This window comes from Callorhinus ursinus, unplaced genomic scaffold, assembly GCF_003265705.2.
Source record: "Callorhinus ursinus isolate GAN/ISIS: 27379988/994484 unplaced genomic scaffold, GSC_fseal_2.0 scaffold6, whole genome shotgun sequence".
Taxonomy (NCBI): Eukaryota; Metazoa; Chordata; class Mammalia; order Carnivora; family Otariidae; genus Callorhinus; species Callorhinus ursinus.
This window is the reverse complement of record NW_027397068.1, coordinates 3035749-3058108: the sequence shown is the minus strand read 5'-3', so window position 1 is coordinate 3058108 and position 22360 is coordinate 3035749. Positions and strand designations below refer to the sequence as shown.

Genomic DNA, 22360 nt, shown 5'->3' with positions numbered 1-22360 from the left:
GCTAACATGAAAAACAGACAAAAAAGTAAAAACTAAAAGGAATTCCAAGGATTCAGAAACTGTACAGAGAAGGGAAGAAACAAACATGCCCAAACATCTTATAATTGAATTCCTCGGGGAGAGATAAGAGAATACATTATGGCCATGAAACAAGAGCTGGGGGGCTCTTGTAAGTTAAAATTCAGGAAAATTGAAATGGAAAAAGTCAATAAATTTGCTTAGGGGATAAATTTAAGGAACTAGATCAGGAAGTGAAATGAAATAAAAACAAAACAAAGTAAATCCCTAAAGAGTTCTAATAGAAAAACAGAAAAGAAACTCTCAGAAATGGAGGATTAAACTAGGAGATAAATTTAAATAATAAGAATTTCTGAAAGAGAAAAGAGAAGATAGAAAGGAGAAAATACAGTGCAGATGAGGCATGAGAAAAGCCCACGACCAACACTTCACAGAGACTATTCAGAGTAACCAGTACAACCCGCTGGGCCTAGGCTCTGGCCTCTGATTAGTCCTCCCATTTCCTGCTGGGCCAGGAGTCAGTTCTAAAATGCAGGCCACATGTCTGGGTTGGACAGCGTGTGAATGCTCACCCAGGATCCTCTGTCTTGGAGCTGGGCCCTGCTTCTGTGGCTCAGCTGCTGTCTAAGGACCTGCTTCAATTCAGATGGCTCGTCCTGCCCCTCCATTTTGCTGAAAGAGGACCTCCATCTGACCATAACTATTATCTCTGTTTGCAGAATGTTCTATAGCTGTCTGTTCACCAGCCTTGGACAAAGCTTCCAGCTTGGCTGGACTCTGATTCCACAGTTGGGAAGGTGGGCTATCCCTTTCAAAGTATGCGCGATGGTCAGGTTGTTTCCTGGTCCCGCCTGCTAACCTACCTTATCCCCATTCCCTACGGTCTTCACGCCTCATGACTCAGCCTAGAGACCTGATTTAAACAACATTTCATTATCTCGTAGTTAAACTATATGCTGAGTAGTATTTCTGGACCATATATTTGGACCAGGAGAAACTCTAGGCCTTACGTTATAAGATCTTAATAAACTAATGCCTGTATTAACAGGATCAGATTCCCAGAGAACTTGTTGGCATGAAACAGTTCTATGAGTCTTGAATGAAACACATAAGCCAGATCACCCGAATAAGGTGAAAGAAAGGAGTGAAATCACAGAGAGGAAGCTCAGGGTGCTACCCCTTCAGCAAAGCCTTTACTGAGAGTCTACTGTGTGCAGGCAGGGCCTTGTCCTTAGCTCTGAGGTAAGCCAGGCCTCTCCTCACTGGGCTTATGTTCTAGCAGGGGGCGTAATAAAAAAAGCAAACTCATTTTACTTACCCGTTTTATTTCACAAACATACAGTGACTATGTGCCACGTTCCGTCCCCAGAACTTTACGTAGTAACTCATTTAATCTTCCCAACATTCCTCTCAAGTCAGCACTATTACCATTTCTCTTTTTCAGAAGAGGAAACCCAGGCAGAGAGAAATTCGGGACCTGCCCAAGCGCCCACAGCTGGCAAGTCGCAGACGTAGCCTGCCCACGCGGGCTGCTGACCGTCAGCCGTCCAGGCGGGCCCTGGCTCTGCGGGCACAGCCGGGCAGAGGGAGGGGCTGGACATCGCGCGGGGGACACGCCAGTTTACAAAGTCAGGGGAGCGCTGGCTGAGAAGGTGCCATGCCTGGATAGCTCTCCGTGTGCTTTGGAGCTCAGAGTTCTCTGTAGAGTAGCGAAGTGGGGGGGCGGGGGGGTGCTTTTTTCCCTTCCCACTCTCATGGTTAATTTTAAAAGAAATAAGGAGTTTCTAGCAAGTGATGTCAACCTCTTTAAACCACCACAAGGCCACGTTTGCCAGGAGTGATGTCCCCAGTCACACTGCCAAGACCAGTTGCCGTGGCTTGTTGGGAATTTTCATTTCTTCTCACAACGATGAATTAGATTCTGTAGATGACATAATTCTCACCCATCTCAAACAGGCGCTGCGCGTCACTGCTTCTTTTTAAGGGGGTAATGGTTTACCGCTGTGTGGTTTTTCTGTGCTAATATTTATGCTCCCTGTTTGTTTTTCTATAATTGCTATTAAACATGGCATTTGTAGGACCCCAGGAAAATAGTATAGGTATAATCTACCTGAACAGAGAAAGCGAAGTTTCCAAGATTTCATCTTCCCTTTCCTTTGGTCTCCACATTTCAACTTTCAGCTTTCTCTTGATGCTTACCAACATCTAAATTTTATGTATATCACTTGGTAATAAAATTGCAGAACTATCGTGCCCAGCCTCTCTTCAGTCCTACCGTGCTTTCTGCAATTAGCAGAATCTTCAGATGCACTGTAAGAGCAAGCGTGGTGGAAGCCTTCCCTGGGAATGGTGTGAGCACAGCCGTGGAAGCTCATGTCCCCATGCAAACTTATCTCTTCACAGTTACAGGCCATACATTTTCATTAGGCGATCAACACAAAGGGCATGATTGCACAGGAGCACAACCCTGATATTTAAATTTCTTCTCCTCGACCTTAATGAGGGCATATATCAGAGCAGTAGAGTGGGGTGACATTTACGACAGTGCCCCTCCATTCTGTGATTAGGCACAGATCATTCAGAGGTGAGGTTTCCGACCAATGGCAAGCCCAAAGTATGCTAAACAGCAATCGTCGTAATTACAAAACTCACAATAAGAATAACAAACAATAATCTTGTTTTTCAAACTGCACCTCAATTAGCAGGAGCATTCCAGAGTTGGAAGCGTGGGAGGAGTTTCTACTCTATGCCACTCCCTGAACAGGGGAGTGCGAGGGAGGGGAGGAGCTTCTGGGCAGATGAAGATGTAGAGAAGAAAGTCAGGGAGTTAGGAGGAGACATCTGGAAAAGATAAAAGCCACAGAACGTAAGTATATGAATCAGGGTTCTCCTCAAGGCATTAAGCAAGGTTTTGTTAAAGATCAATTTGGGACCTTCGTTTGTAAGTTTTGGTAAATTCTTTAAAGCTTGAGTCTCAGCCTTTAGGGCAAGGTATATCCATGTTTCTTAATCCAAACTCCAGAAACAGGAGGAAATTCAGAATCTCAAGTGGGATGTCTGTTTTACCACATAACTATGAATGTTTCTCAGAACTCTAAGGAAACTGATTTGTCCAAAGGAATTCTGTGAGGACTGATTTCTTATTCTGTTCAGTCCTATTTCTGAACATTTAGATCTAGACAAACTTCATCATATTTGAGACAAAAGTCTTCAAATTTAGCAAATACATCAACTGGTGATCCATCAGGCAAAAGCCATGGCCGGTCTTTGAACCGCCAGACAGGACCCTCTGCAGAAACTGCTACAACCTGGTCCTCTTCCAGGGCATGCACAGATGGGGTTGATCTCTTGAGGCATGCACTCATGGGGCTGGTCTACTACTCCATAAGGAGCCCAGAGACGAACTGTAGGGCCTTCTGGCTATCTCTGCTCCTTTCTACTCTGAATCATAGTTTGGTTTTTCTCATTGGCAGCCTTGTTTCTGCTTCTCACCTGATGGGACAAATTTCAGAACCTGGAGAAGGTCTTTTGCTCTGAGCCTGGTTATTAAAGAGGTGGTAGCTGCCTAACTTATGATGATTGGGGTTGAAGATCCTTTTGTCTGGTTTGGTGGAAACCTGGCTTGAGAAACTGGTCTCAGAGCTGGCTGTGTTCAGGAGTCTGAGTCTTATGGGCAGATGCATCATCCTCTGTTACAGAATTTAGTGGCTTACCCTGGTAGGTACCATCATGCCAGTTTTGAAGACGTCCATTTCTTCTTCTCCTTTGAATGTTTCTTGATCATATCTGTTTTAGGCAGCTGGGACAGGATATTGGGTATATAACATGGGATCCCCAGGTGCTGTATTTGGGGCCAGTCACAATCCAGGTACATTCCATTCTTCTCTGGTCTTTACAAATTGAAGAATTGCAAAAATATTCTTGTAAAATAGTTTACTGTATTTCCGATCCTCACCCCAACTCTGCTGATGATATTTGGGTCAGAGTTACCTCAACATCCCCCCCAAACCTCGGTTTCAGGGCGCTTATATCGTCATCTAGGTCAGGCTTGCTGCACATCTTTTCTTAACCTTAACTTTGATTGCAGCAATTTTTCCCACTGCCATGGCTTCAGACAAAGACTAATCTGTTCCGTTTGTACAATCCTTCCTTTGGTCCCCTCCAAACCAGCAGCCGATCTCTCTTTATCAAGGTCCACAAATTCTCCATCTTCAATTCATGGTTTCTTTGTTCCTCCTAAAACTTCACCTCATTTTAACTTGAGCAGGTCCCTGAAGACCTGTTTCTGGGGGTGCCCTTCTGTCTTACTTGCCGAAGGTAATGTTGCACCAGGAGTCCTCCAAGTACATCTTCTCAGTCAGGGATTCTAATCATAGCCATGTTTTCAGGAGCTACAGCAGGACACCAACAGTAGGATGAGAAAAATACACATTAGTAAGTACAAATAAGATCGAATCCAATGTGGGGTGTTCTCTGAGTGGGTTTCCTTTCTGGTCTCCCCAACCTATGTACCTGGTCTTGACATTCTGGGGTTATTAGAATGCTTGACAATCACTTTGTTTTCCTTCACACAATCTCCTTTTCCTGGGTACTGTACTGTTGCCGAATGCTGGGACATGTGTCACCCACCTCAGTGCCATCTCTGATAACAATAGGGACAGTGCGCCCCCCCCCCAAGTCTCTGAAGACCCCATACTATAAGGCCTTATAAGGGTATATGAGATAATCTTAACCAGGCCTTTCCCATCTTAAGGTCTTTTTTTGATCGAAGCACGGTCCAACGTGCAGATCTATAATAAACACCCCCATCAAGAGGGATTTTCTTATAATTTCACACTGTGTCTAAAATTGGTCTCTTGACTACCTGCCCACACCCACCTAAACCTGCTTTTCTCTCTTTATTTATTTATTTAAATTCAATTAATTAACATATAATGTATTATTAGTTTCAGAGGTAGAGTTCAGTGATTCATCAGTCTTATATAATACCCAGGGCTCATTATATCATGTGCCCTCTTTAATGTCCATCACCCAGTTACCCCATCCTCAACCCCCTCCCCTCCAGCAACCCTCAATTTGTTTCCTATGCTTAAGAGTCTCCTACGGTTTGTCTCCCGCTCTGATTTCGTCTTGTTCTATTTTTTCCTCTTTTGCCCTATGACCCTCTGTTTTGTTTCCTAAATTCCACATATGAGAGAGATCATATACTTTTCTTTCTCTGATTGAATTATTTTACTTAACATAACACCTCTAGTTCCATCCATCTTTCTGATCAAAATAGTCTTCATTTTTTATAAAGGTTTGTGGCAAAAAAACCCGGAAGAATTGTCAACATTTCAAGAAAAATCTTACAGGCAACATCTCAGACGGCTTGAGCAGTCAGGCTGCATTTACTTGGCTAGGGAAGAATGGGGTTGGAGAAGTTCAGGAAATATTTGCAGCTTTGAAAACTGCTCTCTGGTAACCCTAATAGTATTACTTTAGCTCTTTGGGTTTTTTTGTTTTTTGTTTTTTGTTTTTATTTTTTTTTTATTTTATTTTTTTTTAAGTCTTTTTTCTTTTTTTAAAGGTTTTATTTATTTATTTGACAGAGAGTTAGAGAGAAGAGCACAGCAGGGGGAATGGCAGAGGGAGAGGGAGAAGCAGGCCCTGCACTGAGCAGGGAGCCCGATGCGGGACTCGATCCCAGGACCCTGGGATCATGACCTGAGCCGAAGGCAGACGCTTAACCATCTGAGCCACCCAGGCGCCCTGTTTTTTGTTTTTAAAAAAAACCTCTTTCAAGGGGTTATATGAACTTAGTAACCTCCCCCTTGCCAATGACCAGAGCAGGGTCTAACAGCCACAGGTGTGGTGAGGCCAGAGCTTCATGCCCTCTGGAGGAACTTCTCATTGTGCTTTTCTGGAAGGCAACTTGGAAAAAATGCATTCTCCATCTCACATGACATTTGTGGAAAATTTTACTTAAGGTCCGGCCATAGAAAAATTAAAGAAGACATTGATCTTGAAGCCTCCAGATTCCAAGAGGGGAGGGCGGTGTGGCAGAGAACAGATGGTGATGTTCTAAATTAAAGGAAATGGGATGTTGTAGCGCTATGTTCAACTTGTCTATTCTCAAAATTTGTCTCACATTTTTATTCTTTAACTTGAATTTATTCTGCTGAATATCTTCTTCAATAATATCTTCAAACTTGCTAGAAAAAGCAATAGATTTGTTGTTGTTGTTGTTGTTCAGGCTACTCTTTCACTGAAACAGTCCAGAGATGATTGTATTCAGTTTTATTTTTAAAATCTCCATTTATCAAATACTAGCATGCAAAGAAAACAGATGGTTTGATTTGAGGCTTCTTTTGTTGTATGCAGGCTAATGTTTTAAACATCATGCCAAAATTTGATTTTTAATTTTAAAATTGCTCTTTTCCCAGGCTGAGCTTAGGGTATTCTCAAAATTCTCAGACAGTCTCTCATGAAGGGAAGGCAAGATTTTTGCATTTGTGCTAATTCAAGAAAAGCAAGAATGTTTAAAGGATGCATTTTTTTCAAATCAAATTAAAAGAGTTTTATTGATTCCAGTGGAGAAAAAAAAAATCTCTATTTTTAGGACATATACTACCTATTGTATCCAATAGATGAATATTCAAGTTTTCACTTCGTTTTTAGTTAGTAAAGTATTGATATCTAAGCATCTTTGAAAAGAAGCAAACTTAAATTCATCTTTCTAATCTTTTATCTTTTACAGTTGGGTAAAGTTTTAGAGTTTATAAAACTTGCTCATACACGCTATTTCATGTTGTCTTTCAATTAACCTGCAAAAATATTATTTTTCCCATTTACAGATGAGAAAATTGAGGTTCAAAAAAATATCTTACCTAAGGTCAAAGAATATCAGCTATGGAGTTAGGGCTTAAGTGAGATTTTTATATCCACTGCAATTCTTGCAATACTGCTCTTGCAGTACTTGTCCTATGTCAAGCACCAGTAGCACACTGGAAATAATAAAAGAATAATAATCACCTCAAACATTTATTGAGCATGATGTGCCGGGTACTATCCCAAATACATGCATTGTTTCCTTTAATCTTTTCAACAAATCTATGAAATAGAAAATATTAAAATTCCCATTTTACAGATGTGAAAACTGAGGTCTAGAGACTTACAGAAGTGCATACATGGAAATAAGGAACTGTCACTTCTTAATCATTTAACAAGCACACACATCTCTGTGTCTAGGTCACAGTTACCTCCCCTTTGCTGGAGCCACTCAGGGAGGTGATCTCCACAAGATGGAACCACCTCTGGAAGCAATGGCTTCCATGACATATGGCTGCTTGCTGTAGTGCCATTGCATTTTTTCATGACCTTCAAGTTGCCAAGATGCAAACCTAACTCAAAGAAGCTAAAGCAAAAAGGATAAAAGGATGTCTGTTGACTCATCAAATCCAAGGGAGGGCTGAACAACCAAACCACGCACCCACGAGAGGGGTAGGGATGCCGCTGGTCTCAGGCACTTCTGGAACCAGGAACTTCGGTGCCAACGGAATGCTTACCATCTCTTGCTCTTACTTCTGTGTGCAGGCTGGCATCACTCTTTGTCACTACCAATGGCTTTTTTTTTTTCAAAGAGTAGAAATCTCAGTCACTGATAGCTCATGCAATTCATCTTTTGACTTTCATCAACAGAGAGTCTGACTTTCTTGGGTCTAGTTGGAACAAAATCCACAGAAGGGCTCTGATTGGCCAGGCTTATAATAAAAAGCCACCTCTGGACCAGTCTTACCACGTATGAACCTGCAAAAGTTGACATGTACAGCTGTGTGGTTTGTGTGCTTCACGAAGGTGCCCACCCAAAGGGCATGTGCCGATTGACACGAAGCCCTTACTCTGCTCACCAAGACTTACTGGAGGAAGGAATTCCCTTTGCTTCTCTCAGACACTGGGGCTTGCCATGCTGGGCGCCCACTGGGCTGAGCCCCTTTTTTAAACTGAGGTATGATTGACATAAAACTTTATACTGGTTTCAGGGGTAATGATAGGATATTTATATATATTGTGAAATGATCACCCCATAAGTCTAGTTAACATCTGTCACTATACATAGTTGCGAAAATTATTTTTTCTTGTGATAAGAACTTCGAAGACCTACTCTCTTAGCAACTTTCAAATATACAATATTATTTTTTTAAAGATTTTATTTATTTGACAGAGAGAGAGAGAGAGAGAGGGTACAAGCAGGCAGAGTGGCAGAGGGAGAAGGAGAAGCAGGCTCCCCACTGAGCAGGGAGCCCAACATGGGGCTCGATCCCAGGACCCTGAGATCATGACCTGAGCCGAAGGCAGACACTTAACTGACTGAGCCACCTAGGCTCCCCTGTAATACAATATTATTAACCATAGTCATCATGCTGTATATACCATCTGCATGACTTATTTTATAACTAAGAAATCTGTACCTTTGACTCCCTTCATCCATTTCATCTCCCAGTCCCCCATTTCTGGCAACCACCAATCTGTCCTTTGTATCTATGAATGAACACCCCTCCCCACCTTTTTTTTTTTTCACATGGAGGCGTTGATTAGGCTTGTAGCTGCTCTATGTAAAATATGACAGCTTCTGAGGAAATGATATATTTGTAGATAGAGGAAGAAAAGGGAAGTATTAATTTCAGAAAAAGAGGAGATACTCAACAGAAGGCTGAAAGGGAATTTAAGCCACTTGCCGTATTCAAAGGTTTCTTGCTTAGTAACAAAGAGTGAGTGGATTCTCTTTAGAAAACGATTTCTACTTCATGTAAATTTTTTAAAAAACAGTTCCGCAATTAGGTCATGAAAAAATGATAAATAGGGGTGGGCTATAATATGAGCAGAAACCACCGCCATTTCAAGGTCTAATAGCACGTTGGGGAGTGGCTTGCAACTCCCAGGCATTACACATCAGCTCTTTGAGGATGCAGAAGCTCTCTCACAGTGGATTTCAATTAAACAATTTCATGGTTCTTATGAGAAAAAACAGTCTGACATTTAATAGAGATGCCTGATAGTCTGATAGTCTCCACTAGCAAAGTGCTACTGAAAGCAGCCCTGGTTACATTTAAATGATATTTTTAGCACCAGGTTTGCGGTGCTGCAAAAAATTTAAAATATATATAAAAAAAAAAACAACCCCCAAAACAATTCTCATGGGTCATACCACCTTTACCAAGTAGGCTCAAAGCCATGGGCTGTGTGGAAGTGGTAAGACAGCATGTGTTTATTTTTTTTTTAAAGATTTTATTTATTTGAGAGAGAGAGAATGAGAGAGAGAGCATGAGAGGGAAGAGGGTCAGAGGGAGAAGCAGACTCCCCACTGAGCAGGGAGCCCGACGTGGGACCCGACCCTGGGACTCCAGGATCATGACCCAAGCCGAAGGCAGTCGCCCAACCGACTGAGCCACCCAGGTGCCCCGACAGCGTGTGTTTAAAGATGGGTGGAAAAGGCTGGACCCAGGAGCTTGACCAGCCAGGCCCTGTTTCAGAGCAGGCCACCCCTCCAGTCCTGACACAAAGGGCCCAGTGTATTTATTCTGAGATAATCACTTCTCAACTGGCAGTCTTCTTCCCTGGGTCACATATATGATCTCAAGAGTGTGAGCTTTGCAAACATTATCAGGCAGAATGCAGCCAGGGGAAAATCTGACATTTCAAGGGCTGTGATAACAAACTATCATTTCATCTGGTGCAGCATTTCTCCCAGCTAGAGTGGTTTTTGAATTTTAGACTCTACCTGGGTGGCCGCCATTTGCTTTAGCTCCTTACTGTTTCTGGCTCTTTTCCCCTCCAGTTGATCCTTCTTTAGTAGCCCAGACTCCTATGTCTTTGATTTGCCCACATCCTCCTGGTCTTCCTTTCTGCTTCCTTCCTCTTAGGGGTCTTCCTTTGTTCAATTAACTAGTTGGGACCTCAAGAAGTGAACAGCAGTGGAGAATTGGAGAAGTAGAAAGTTGTAACAAAGCCATTTAGGGCAAGAGTGGGGGACGCTCCCTGTCTCGATGATGCTCCTTCCCTCCTTCATTTCTCTTATTTCTCTCTCTTCTTCTTACACATCACTCATCATCGCCTCTCCACTTACTCGTTTGTCTCTTTTTTCATCTTCTCTACCTATGACCAAGCCCTCCTAACACAATTTTTCTTGTCAGGAAAGATAACAGCCTATTCAGTACATTTAGAATGCGATTATTGTTTGCTCAATTAAAACAACATACTCTTCAGCAAGGGACTGAAGGGATTTCTTGGGAAAGGTGTGGGGTGTGTAGGAACCATCCGGCTCCGCACCCGTTCTAAGGCCGCTGCCTTTCCCTGCTTATGGAACTCACGTTGGGTAAGCGGAAAACGGAAACGACAGCTATCATTTCCAGGTGGAAGCTTTAAGCCCGGTGCTCGCTTGGCCGGGCCCTGTTTCCCTCGGCCACTGGACTGGCCACGTTTCAGAAGATGGCTGCCCCCTCAGCCTGAGTCCTAGAAGGAGCATGACTTTGAGCAGAGGCTACAGCTGACTTTCATCAAGCACAGAGATAAACAAGGAACAAACCTTTCTTATTTTGTGTCACTGAGATTCTTATTTGTTACTGCAGCATAATGTTGTTAGAACACAGGAGCCAATAACAAGGAAGACAGAATGACATGTTTCCTACTGAGTAAGCCTCGTGGAAAATTTCCATTTGCACCATGAAATTGAAGCTTGCAACTCACTGCAATCAGGAAGGTAGGCCAGTGACAGAGGCTATTTTTAGTGCTTAGCACCTTAGTTTTGCTTGTGCTTCAGACAGGAAAGAATTATATCAAATCAATTACTGCACTGCTTGTGATATTTTCTTCCTACTCCCTAGTCTCTGGCCCTCAGCTGGGCCAGGTGGTTTTTTACCTGTACCCTCCAGGCATAGGGACACTGCCCTCTCCTTTACTGGTGTGATGGAAACAAGGCAGAGCTGTCCCTGCTTGCCCACAGCCCAGCTGAAACCAAGCTGTACCTCTAAGCAAGGCTTTATTGAGGATTTGAGGAAAATAAGGGAGATACCCAAGAACAACTTACATTGCTGACCAGGCTTGAGCCTGTCACAGGAGCTCCTGGCTCTCCCCATCTCTCCTGACGAGCTGGAAGCTTCTATGCCTGTCACACTCACCACCCCTTACACCACTCCCAGCATCAGAAATGCTAGTGGAATCTCCCTGCCTTAGACCAATGGCCCCAATGGGAAGGAAAATGTTCTCTTTCCCAACTTGCTTACAAAATCCTTATTTCTTATCTCAGGCCTGATCATTCTGAGAGTATCTGCTCCTTTCAAGGAAACTGAATCCCCACCTTCATGTACCCTGATCTGACCCTCTGACCTCAACAGGACAATCACACAATTGTATTAGAAAGGATAAGACAGGCTCTGCTGTCTACGGCCATACCACCCTGAACGCGCCCGATCTCGTCTGATCTCGGAAGCTAAGCAGGGTCGGGCCTGGTTAGTACTTGGATGGGAGACAGGCTCTGCTGTGGCAAGAAACAACCTGAGACCTCAGAAATTGGCTCATAGTTCAGAAAGGTCTTTCATGTGGTCTATGTACTGGTATTCGGGAAATCTTTTGATCACGTTCCTGTAGTGTTTAGTTTCTAGAGTTAATTGAAATTTATTAATTTCAGACATTTTCTCTTACCTTGCCTGGCAAAATCCTATTACTTTAAGTGTCAGTTTCTCTGTGGAGCCTTCCCTGGGTCTAAGCAAAGTGAATTCCTCCATTCTGGGTAATTCTGCAGCACTATCCTCCATGCCTTTTTGACAAAATTGTTTGCCTTATTATGTTGTGATTTGCCTTTTTTAGGCCTCTCTCCATTTTCTAGAAGATACCTTCCTGAGGACAGGAATTAGGTACTTTTTCTGTGTCTACTGCACTGCCTAGCACAGTACTTGGGACGTAGGAGCTATGCAGTAGAAATCACCTGCGTGGATAAGTGGTATTAATGGTGCCATTATTTCCCTAATTCATTCTTGAATCGTGCGTGTGTGTTTCTGTGCTGTGGGGCTGTGGAATATAGTTATTATATATATATATAGTTATAAATGCAGTCTGTGTAACATCACGTCTAAAGGGATGTGTTCAGAATGGTCCATATTGAACCTCTCGATATAGTTCATGGATTGATATATACAAAAGTTTGAGAACTACTTAGGTAGGAAACCACATCCAAAAAGGAAGATTGAAGTTCTTATTTGTCAAATAAAGCCTCCTATATCGCATAGTAGTAATCCCATATTTAACCCTCAGCCACTCCATTTATATTTTAAATTAGAATTTTTTAAAACACTTTTTTTCCCTTAAGGGCACATGACACAGTCTTGTATACATAACCTGGTAGTCTGAGACATTTTTAGTATGAAATAAAGGAAATAGGTGGACGATTTTTTTTTCTTGACAGGGATTTTTAAGCTCACATGATAAATCAGCATTTGCAACATGTTTCTTCATATGAGTTCTTTTCTGGTTTCACCCCTTATTTCTTGTGACATGAGCATGGTAAACTTTGCTGAAAAAAAAAAAAAGACAGAGGGGCGCCTGGGTGGCTCAGTCGTTAAGCGTCTGCCTTCAGCTCAGGTCATGGTCCCAGGGTCCTGGGATCGAGTCCCTCATCGGGCTCCCTGCTCGCCGGGAAGCCTGCTTCTCCCTCTCCCACTCCCCCTGCTGTGTTGTCTCTCTCACTATCTCTCTCTCTGTCAAATAAATAAATAAAATCTTTAAAAAAAAAAAGAGTAGCAGATTCTAACTGAGTTATTGTAGAATTGTGTTGCTACATTTCCCCCTCTTTTATTGGCAGTGGTATTTTATCATTTGTCAGCCCCCTGCAAATATCCTTTTTTCTCCCTTAAGTCAGAAATGACTTCTTTTAGGGCATATAGGATAAGTTGTAATAACACATTGGTAGCTCTAAATAATTCTTTTCTATCAGTGTACACACTGAATGTTATTAATGGTACAGTCTTTGCATGGACCCTGAGAATAACCAATAACTCAACTTGTCAGCATTTTGATAACTACAGGCTTCAATTTAACATGAAGAAATATAGGATTCAGTTTAGCAGTTTCAAAAGCAATGAATACAGATGATGAAATCTCTTCTTTCAGGCAAAGAGACTGAAAATTATTATATGTAGACACTTACTTCTAATAATGTCATTTCAATTTACTCCTCAGTTGCCTGATATTAGAAGTATTTGTCCAGGAATTGGATGAGAATTTAATCATTATTTCAGAGCTCCTGGCCCAATCTCAGGGACCAGCTGAAGATCTTATCAGCAACTAAAAGGCAGTGCTTCTCATTCCTTTCCTACGCTCTCACTGCTTCTCTCTTTTTACCTTCCAGGTTTATTTCAAACTATCCCAGAAATAGTCCCCCTTCAGATGCGAATTAACCATGATGTCAGGGTGGTTGTCCCCTGATGTGGCTTTTTGTCTGGTCCCTTCTTCCATCCTCACACCCTTCAAAATTCAGATCAGGCCTCCTTTTTCTAAAAATTCCCTCCATCTGCCCTCAAACCCCCTCCGTCCAGGTGAATGAGAAGAAACAGATGTTCTCAGGTAGCCAAGCTGCACCCAGCTACAGGTGGGAAGGAAAGCAATGCTATCGCCTGGAATGGGCAAACCATTACCAGCCTGCTCTTCTCACAAGGTCATTCCTCAGACCCGGAAAACCTTCTAATCCCATTGTTACGCTGTTGCTAGGTGCCATCTGCGCCTCCCAACTTCCCCCGGCTGCGCTGCACACAGGCCTCTCTCAGAGTACCACTCATGCTTCGCAGAGCCATGGGAAGAGTTAAAGGGTAGCACCCACTTTAAGGCTCTCTTCCTGGAAGATTCCCCAAGAGCCTACTCTAGCCAGCACCAAGTGTTGCTTGGTTTATGGTGTTAATCCCACACCTGCCTTACCGGGTTGCCCTATGCCGTACTTCCAAGCACCTTGTGTTTCCCTCCCATACCAATCTCTATTTTAATCATCTGGATACTCCTCTGGTGGCATTTTAGGCCATGGGCTCCCTAAGGGAAGGTACCACATTATCTACTTCATCATATTCAGAAAGCCTGGCGTGACGGTAGAAAAAGCTCAATAAATGCCAATAAATGCATGGCTAAATATTAAAAAAATTATCGACAGCAATATCAGAGAAATGTTGGCTTGGGTACCTCTTTTCTACATTTCTAGGTTTCTGGCATCTATTTTCCAATGGGATTCTATTTTGCCTCTAACGTCAGCTCTGACATAAAGAGCAGTCCCACTCTTGGAGACCGTATGTTACAGTGAGGGCCAGGGAATGTCCTGGGAAATGTTGATCAGTGTAGCAGATTTTCAAGCGACCAGCTTGTTGTCATCGAGTGCAGCATCAGAAGCACCCCCTTCTAGAGTATTTCTCTCATAGAGCTACGACATAACATTACTCAAAAGCAGAGATAGTAGTAAAATGTTATGAAATAATTAGGAAGTGGAAAGGTTTGAGTGCTTATCATCTTTGCTTTTCATATAATTTATTTAATTTTAAGTTGAATGTAATTTTTAATTATTGCCCTATGTCACAGCTGGCTTGCAAAATTCCCGATAATTTAATAATTTTCTATCACGAGACCGTAGGAGCTGGTTTCAGATATCATTGGATAGGACTCTTTTTTTTATTAAAGATTTTATTTATTTATTTGAGAGAGAGAGAATGAGAGAGAAAGAGAGAGAGCATGAGAGGGTCAGAGGGAGAAGCAGACTCCCTGCTCAGCAGGGAGCCCAATGCGGGACTCGATCCCAGGACTCGATCCCAGGACTCCAGGATCATGACCTGAGCCGAAGGCAGTCACTTAACCAACTGAGCCACCCAGGTGCCCCTGGATAGGACTCTTCTTGACCTGCCTTCAGTACCAGACTTCCCCCCTCCAACCTTGAACCCACTCAGGATCACTTCACCTATTCTCTTGCTAGCATTTTCAACCCCAAATACCTGCTGTTTGATTGAAACAACTAGTTGCTTAGGTTAATGGCAGATTTGTAAAAAACAATTGTGAAAAAAAGAATAGATAGACTGGAAAGAAGATTGGGACATTCTTTAACTTTTCAAAACCTAGAGACTTTTACTAAGTATCTTAAGTTGTAGGCAAGTAGCCTGCTTCAACTTACTATTTTTGTACTCGGCGGCACAAGGCATTTCTGTGCCTCACTACGTCCCAAGTCCTCCTTGATTTCAGTCACTCATTTTCTATCCAGCTGTATTTTCTGGACTGTAGAGGTCCTTTTCAACCTTCTAGAATGTACAAACAACCTTTAAAATCCCACCTCAAGCTGGAATTGTGTCTTGACTTTTGGAGGAAAGGGGAGGACTCCACCACTGTTACTTACTCCTACTACCCCACCAACCAAATCAAATTTGCTCTTTTTTTTTTTTTTAAATCACATGAAAAACAAAACAAAACCCAACAACCTTCTACGGGCCTTGATTTTATGGATATGTTGAATATTTTCATTACCCTTTTCTTTTATATGTCCACTCCAGCCTGCCTGTTCTTGATGAGTAGTGCTCAGGAATCATGCCCATTTAGTTTTCTTTGCATCTTACTCTGGAAAAAATCCTGAGCGGCTTTACAAATGTCTTTTCATAGCTGCGGGGATGGGGGTCTTCACGAGAAACTGATTGAAAGCTGTAGAATCATGCTCGTGTGTGGCAATATAGAAAACAATCAATCTTAGAGCACGATTCCTCATTGAAGAGTAGTAATGATGATGATCACAACGCTTTCAAGCTTCTGGCATTGTCCCCGTGTCCTAGCACATTGTGCATGCACCATAGCCTCTATGGAGATTGTGCCAAGACACACTCAAAAAGCCACAACTGCTGTGTCTTTTTAAATATATTTTCTAAGTTATGAATTCATGACACACAAACAAATTCTAGCTATTTTGTGCCTTATGAGTAATGAAACAATATTTCAGTTGCCTTATCCTTGCAAACAGTAACAACCATTAGGTTTTATTTCTAAATGTTTAATTCATTGCCACAGTCATCATCGTCTGGACTACAGATGGCAGACATACTTCCTAGAACTCTATTCCTAAGTGAACGGCGTTTCCCTGAACAATTCTGTAGAGAGAACATACAGTATTTACATTCCTCTCAGTTCTTCTTTGCATTTTGCCCAGATTTACAAGCATATTTGGGATGAATGACGTCACTAAAGAGCAAGTGTGTTCTCTCAAATGGTTAAGGAGAAAAACCAAACTAGACTAGAGGAAAAACCCTTTTAGAGAGATTCTTTTGGTTGGATTGCTTTTTTTTTTTTTTAATTTACATATAGCTTACTCAGTCTTTTTGTAAGGGCACACTTATCATTTCCATTCCAATTTTCTTTGCTCATAAATACCTGACCAAACATAATTCACTTAATTAACAGCTCTCTAAATAGATTGAGTTTGCTGCCTTAGGGGATAGCCACTGGAGGCCCAAAACTACTGAGTTGCCTGTCAAAGCTCCAAAAGGGCCTAATCACATGCTTGGACTAAAGAAATAGAACAGACCGAACTGCAAATGACAATAGCAGAGACCCTGGCCAGTGGGCACAGGAGACAGGCTGTGGAGAGGAGGGGAATCTCCCCCTGTCTTCCTTGTCTAAAAGGCCAGCTATAGGCATGATATTTACGAATTCCAATGATATGCACAGACAAATCCACAGGGCTCAAAAATCAGAGCAGGCAGACATTCGTCAAGCCAACCTACTGGAATTTCTGGAAATAAAAATTTCAGTCATTTGACATGAGCCTTTTGTCTCTGGAAGTATGAAACATACAAATAAAAATTTAAAAGAAAAATAAAATAGATAAAATGAAGTTGATGGAAACCAGCAAATTAATGAATTTACTGGGCTGACAGAAATTTGTATTGTCTATAGCATGAGTACTAGAGCTACATTTCCCCTGAAGTTTTGAGGTCTCCTGCTAACAACACGGATTTGGGGACTGCAAGATACCCGGGGCAAAGGCTGTTGAATCAGCTGACTTTGTGCTTTTAGAGAACACTTGCAAATTTCATACAGCTGAGATTAAAGTGGGACACGTGCATTGGGAGCTTGAAATGTTTGTGAGTGTTAATTACAGATTTTGATCAGCACTTTATGTCTGTCTCTATATTTCTTTACTCCTAGGTGAATATGATACTTGACCACCAAAGAGTAACCAGAGGGAAAATTAATATACTTCTAAAAATAGATTACCCCACTTAAATTATCACCTGTGGTAAGGAGTTAAATGTTGCTGTATGGTTATCTTTTCTCACATCAACCCCTGAAAGCATCCTGATGATAGAGCTCAGGCTTTGCTTTTAACTCAGGGAATATGACACACCTGACTTCATGTATGCAACCACAGATATTTACTAAGCACCTACTCTGGGAAAAGCATAATACTAGGCAATGTGCTATCAGCTAAAGCAGCAAATTACGAAAACTTTGGAGAAGGAAAAAGGAGTGTAGAAATACAAATTATACTCTGAGATTTTGCAAAGAAACTTGTGGCTGAACAGTGTTGGCCTTAGAGCAGGGCTAGAACCACAAGTTCTTATGCTTGGCTCCCAAGTTGTTCTTCTTTTTAAAAATAAACTCAATATCTTGAATTAGGAGATTACACACACACACAAAATTCCTATTTCTATTTCTCTTAAAAAAAAAATCAGATAATCTGGGCCAGTATCTCTGCAGGGCCACAAGCCCCAGGATGTGGATTGTGTTCTTTACATGCCACTTGAGCTCTTCATTTCAACAGTCTTCCCAGTGGAGAGGGAATAAATAAATGCCTGGTGCCATTACACCCATGGCTTCTCCCCTTTATCCTACCTGCCTGGCCGAAAAGAGACACTTGGCTCTCTGTCTTAGAATTCTGCATGAAGGTTGTCTTAGATCCTCTAAGACAACAGTACCTCATAGTGTTGGTGTGAAGATCAAACAACCCTGGAAAAGTACCTGTTACATAGTAAGTGCTATACATGTGTGAGCTATCATTGTTATTTTATGATTAAATACATAAATATTATATAATTAACTGTTAATTAATTGATATAAGTATTAAATTATATAATAGTTAAATGCTTTATTAATTCTACCTGATTTTGCTTTGTTGTATATTATCACCAGCGATATGTCAAGAGTGATCAAGAAACTATAATTTACTGAGATGTATCTTGCTGGTGGTAACCAGAGGCAGATTCACTATAAAAGTAAAAAAATGTCAGAGTGCCTCACTTTCTTGGGCCATTTCTAGGGCCTGGGAGATACATTAGAAATGTGTCCACATAGTCCTGTGTTTTTGTAAAATTAACCAAAGTAAGATATTTTCACCAGCTAAGACAATTGGCCCTTTCCATTCCATTGTTTCCCTTGTTAGACTTGCCCTAGGGTCTCAGGGTTTTAGAATAGCATGGGTTTTGAGAGACAAATAAAGGGAGTTAAGTTGAGGAAACATTTACTTTTGGGGCATATTTATATAACTCAACAAAACTTCATATTGTTATTTATTGCTCGGTGTCCAGGTATAGGAATGACTTCCAGGAATCCCACTATTATCCCCAGTGCTGACTCATCTAACTCATAAGTGTCACAGATTATGCTGCAATGGGCACATGCCCTATCTACTCAGCCCTAGATATGAGGGCCATGCAGGAGAAAGAAGGCTAGGAATGTATGGACCTGAAGCTAGTCGGCTGAAATTTCTTCCAATGATCAGACACACAAAATTGTTAGTGGAAGATTTGGTCTCCACAATACGTACAAAAAATGGAAATTTTATTAGGGATAAACTAAATAATTCAGAATATACAATTTTAAATACCTTATACATTTTTGATGGGAAACATGTAAAAGGGTGTTTATGAGAATTCCTGTGTTCAGGGGTGCCTGGGTGGCTCAGATGTTTAAGCATCTGCCTTTGGCTCAGGTCATGATCCCAGGGTCCTGGGTTGGAGCCCCTGGGATGGAGGCTGCTTCTCCCTTTCCCTCTACTCTTACCCCAGCTTGTGCTCTCTTGCTCTCTCTGTCAAATAAATAAATAAAATCTTAAAAAAAAAAAAGAATTCCTGTGTTTATAGAGCAAAACCATTGCAGTACCACATGCATCCAGAAGGTCTGTGTGTGAGGTTGCATGTTTTATGCATCCCGATGGATGCAATCATATATTAGCCTATCCAATGCATCTTGTCCTGACAGTAGTTCCAGATGAAAAAACATATAATGTTGACACTGATATAGTGAAACCACATACAAAATTGCCCCCAGATGCAGTAAAAAGACCTGAAGAAAATAGTGTTCCAATGATAAAAATTCCTACACATATCCATCAACAAGTTAATGAACATAGTAGGAGTGATTTGATTACCAATTTATATAGCTCTATACAGTACAGGAGCAATTTTAAATATGCATTTTAATTGTACTTTTGCATATCTTAAATTCAGATTAATTTTGTACATTTTTTTCTGAATTTTTGAAAGAAGAAATAGAAAGTATCCAACTAGCAGCCAAAAACCTATTCTGAAAAAAAAAGACTGTAGTAGCTTTAAAATGTCTAATTTCTCTTAATACATCACAAGGAAACTGAAGTCTCTTGTGAACAAAATCATGAAGATAAGGAAAAGGACCAAAATAGCCCAAACAAACAAATGTAATAAAAATGACAACAGAAAAGATAAATATGGTTATGAGAACTGGACTACTTCTAGAAGGATAAAATAAAGGATGAAGGAAAGTAAAAGGAGAGAAATTGTAAGTTCAGCGAACATTTCAGATGGTCAACAGCAGCTCCATTTTGATGGAGAACTTGACTTCATTAGGAGTCACATCTTCCTTCATCACGTTGTTACAAAAGGCAATGAAAATTTCAACATTGTTAAGTTAATACTGTTTTTCAAAGTTGTGGTCCTAATATGTATAGAGAACAGAAGAGAATGTAAAATAAAAAGAGTCTTAAACAGATATTGTCAGAATAAAAAAAGTAAATAGTTCAGTTACTTAGAGAGCCTTGCTAGCCTAGACCAACACTAAAGGTTGCATTAATTGTTCGTAAACTGTTTTCAAACAGACAGACACAACTTATATAAGACAAGTGTTCAGGCTGAACGACCACATTGACAATGCTCAAGTCAGGAAGACTACACAGAGTATAAGGAGGCTGTGTTTATTTGTTTTATATGCAAATCAAACAAAACACACTGGACCAGTGTCTTAAAGAACAAAGACAATTCAATATTATTTCTAGTGTGCTAAAAAGTAGTTACAGTTGCTATATTTTAAGTGAAAAAGTTTTGTCCCACAGAGGTCATAATGAAAAGTGAGGTTCTCAAATAATGGAAATTTTATGGAAATCATCTAATTATTGAATTTAATCCATTGTTGCACAAGGACTTGAAAAAAAATGTCAAAATGAAAAAAAGTGTGACTTTTTATCCAAACATTTTACAAAAAAAATTGAGACGATGAGGGGCACCTGGGTGGCTCAGTCAGTTAAGTGTCTGCCTTCGGCTCAGGTCATGATCCCGGGGTCCTGTGGCAGGTTCCCTGCTCAGCAGGGAGTTTGCTTCTCCCTCTCCCTCTGCTCCTCCCCCTGCTTGTGCTCTCTCTCTCTGTCAAATAAATAAATAAAATTTTTAAAATAATAATAATCGAAATGATGAGAGAATACGTATGAAATTAATTGTTAGGTAACGCAGACACCACATACTACTCCACTGACATAGATTCTACACTGGAAAAGACATGTTCTGATCACATGTCATAATGATGAAAAAGTGTTACAAAAGGAAATCTTATGAGCAGTTCTAAGGTTTTGTTTTTGTTTTTTTCCAAATGAAAATCTATTTGTGAGTTTCTTCTACCAGTAGAATATGTTCTGGAAAGTTGCATCCTGTCATTTGAAAAACATTTGCCCTCAGTTGTACGGTAACATAGCAGTTATGAGCTGAGGACCAAGAGCTGTGTGAACTCTTTAAAAACATGAATATGTAATGTGTTGCTCCTTCTCTTTATCTCATCAGATAAAAAGTTGCCTTTCAGGATCAGAAGTTACTAATTACTTTGGTATTTTAACAACAGTTTTGTTTTCTTTTCAGGTTCATCTAGTTAATGGAGTAAATTAAACACACATGCTGTCTTAGATAATTTTTGAAGAGTAAGTGTAACAAGATAGTCCATCCCTAATAGCACTGGGGTTGGGGTACAAATGGGGCAAGACTGGTCTGTTTATGCTTGCTAGGGTTGGGTAATGGGTTCGCTATACTTGTCTATTTAATTTTATATATACTAAAAATTCTCCATTAAAAAAGTTTTGTTTTGTTTTGTTTTTTTTTTTGGTTTGGTGGTAAAAGAAAAAAACTGATTTTCTATTCATTTGAATTATGTACACAGATTTACTTGTTACTTCCTCTAGCTATATAAAAATTTGGGTGGGGAACCCTCTTTAAGTCATTTCTCATTTTTTTCTATAGATTTTGTGCTCAAAAGTTGATGGGCTATAAGAAAAGCAATAAAGAACAAGGAAATAGACATATTTTGGGGCACTGAGAAGCAAATTGTAACAAAAAAGTTTGCAGAGCACAATAAAAGCTGTAATTCACTAAGAGATAAACTTCTGATAGGAGTAATATATAAGATATTCAGTTATTTGCTAATCTAATTAATGGAGAAGAATGAATTATATGAACAAAGAAGAAAGATTTGTATGATACACTGATTTCACATGAAAAACTAAATTCAATGAAGATAACCTAAAATTCATAGCACATTTCAGTCACCACAGAAAGCTTCCTTGTCCCAATTTTCAATCAACATTTCCACTCCTATCCCCATGACCAGATGCAACTGGTATTCAGATTTCTGCCCCATAGCTTAATTTTCCCTGTTCTAAAATTTTATGTAAATGGAATAATATGCTGTTTACTCTTCTGTGAATGTTTTCTTTCAGCCAAAGTATTGTTTTTGAGATTAATCTATGTTGTTGTATGTATCATGATGTTATATTGGTGAAAATACCCTCTCAATGAATCACATTGTTCTATCACCTTGTCTCTTTGTAATGTAACATTGCTACTCTTCTCATCAAGAGATAAGGTCTATTTCCAACCGCATGAAACCTGGGCTGCTTTTCTGACTCAACTGGAAGTGATATTCTTTGAGTTCTGACTTTTGACTTGGACCTCTGACTCCAAGCCTTAAGAAAGCAGAGAGCTTCCACTTTAAATTTTGGAACCCAGCATCCATATAAAGAAATCTAGGCTGTCTTGATGAGATAGAGAAACCCTAGAGGATAAGACCATCT

General features: G+C 40.6%; 1 pseudogene; it reads right to left on the bottom strand.

The window, feature by feature from the left end:
* Positions 1-3173: 3173 nt before the first annotated feature.
* The window catches only part of LOC112813627 (parafibromin pseudogene), a 38258-nt pseudogene continuing 19071 nt past the window's right edge, over positions 3174-22360 (bottom strand).